Consider the following 2082-nt stretch of genomic DNA (forward strand, 5'->3'; position numbering starts at 1 on the left):
AGAGAGAGAGAGAGAGAGAGAGAGAGAGAGGGGGGGGGATCAAGCATGTAAGTGTTCTCATGAGCATAAAAATGAGGGAAATTTTATCACATCAATCAAGACATTAACATCTCTTCAAGCAACACATTTACTTGTACAGCATAGTCTCAAACTTTAATCTAGTAAAGCTCAGTAGAGATGGCTTTTAAAGCTCACAGGTTCTACTTTTAACACAGATAGCCTTTTCAAATTTAGCGCATGGCCACAGAAATTTGCACCCAGTATCGCATGACGACTACCTGTTGGTCAACTGTTTAGTCGGTGACTTCAGGACAAATCTCATACACACATACAAACACACAATAAGCATAAAACGTTAGCAACTTTGTCGCAATACATTCCGTGCCTTAACCCCTCTGCAGCAGCTCAAAAGTCACAGACCACTAGAAAAGGCATTTTTGTTTGTTTGTTTTGTCTGAATAACTCTAAAAGTGTAGGGAACAAAGAAATGGACGCTGGAAGAAATGTTGATCACTATTTAAGACACATTTATGGATGCCTACAAGTGCTGAAAACAACTTCTTGAGTGTAAAGGATCAGATGACAGAAAAGTCAGTCTCAAGATGAAAACAGAAACATATATATAGCACAAACATATAATCTTTCTCGTTCAGCAATGAAGGCATAAAAATCCAGCCCATTATGAGAGGTAAAACAATGTATGATAACAAAGGAGCTATATCATCACTCCTGTTTAAATTCTTTGCATTCAGTATGACTGTAAGAGCTACTTGACCAGAATAGTAATGTGTATCAATGCACTCTCACCACAGGTCATTATAAATTGATGAATACAGCACAAATCATGGTTTGTTGCAGTAGACAAATATAGGCCTTTATGATAGTATGGAGGAGTATACTACAGTATAATTTGTCATACTTACCGAAAGGTGCACACGCAGTGCAATCGTTTTCATTTCACTTTCCTCTCGTTATCAAATAATGACCTCAAATAACAGAAAATGGAAACACTCATGCATGCAAGTGCATTTTTAAACAATAATTTTAAGCATCTTTTTAAACAGAACATCAACATCTCTTTTCACTGCCATTTATTCAACCATGAGGACATTCAGAGAAAGCTTTCCCAATCCAAAATGCCTTACATTCAGTTTGCACACCTCTTGTCCCTCTTAATTGGTCCTTCTAACACGACTGCTGCCGTGTTACGTACTAAGTGTGTCCGAGGGAACGTTACACTAAAGTTTCAAGTGTAGAATAGGTCATCGTCCTGTCCTATAATGTAGGCCTATTTAACGTATAGGCCTACTCCAGCTTTGCAGGATTACACACGTTCGATTCTTGGGGAACGACTGGTTAATATGGCTTGTGCAGCGAGAAATGACAAGATCTCGAGTCTCAAAGACAAAAAAATAAAATAATACCCATTTAATTCTATAATGCAGATCTACGTGCTATGTCGGGCCATGGCCAGTTTATCAGATCTTCAAATATCAACAGTAATAATCTTTATCTCTAGATATCTAGATCTTTCTTTTAAAAGAAACAAACAAACATCTACCAATATCACTTACCTTGCCTTATTCGCCGGGCAGTAGATCTAGCACAACAACAACAGCTCTGGCTGCTGCCTCGCCTACTGGAAGAAAGCAGGAAGTAAACAATACTATCCGCCCTCATCTGCACCCTAACCTTTGAACTTTGACCCGCATTAAATTTTGGGTGGGGGAGAAGGGGGGGGGGGTAGCCTAGGCTTTGGGCCTAGAGAAGGTCGGAGTTCGGAAACGAAACACGAAAAAGAAGTTCGAATTTCTCCACATTTGCTGTTACTGTTATCATCGAAAGTACTTTTACAATAATAATAAATACATAAGAGTAATAACATTGCTAGATACACAAATTAAGCTCCATACTTTTGACTTGTCTATCGTTACCACGATAAAGTAAAAAAAAAAACCAGCACTTAGAATATTGCATAATACATACCAAGAAAATAGCAACAAACCTAAGGTGCTATATAAATACTGGGCCTACTTATGAAACATGATTTTCATAGGCCTACATGTACATCAGTATTTATCC

This window comes from Aplysia californica, unplaced genomic scaffold (genome assembly GCF_000002075.1).
Source record: "Aplysia californica isolate F4 #8 unplaced genomic scaffold, AplCal3.0 scaffold00428, whole genome shotgun sequence".
Classification (NCBI taxonomy): domain Eukaryota; kingdom Metazoa; phylum Mollusca; class Gastropoda; order Aplysiida; family Aplysiidae; genus Aplysia; species Aplysia californica.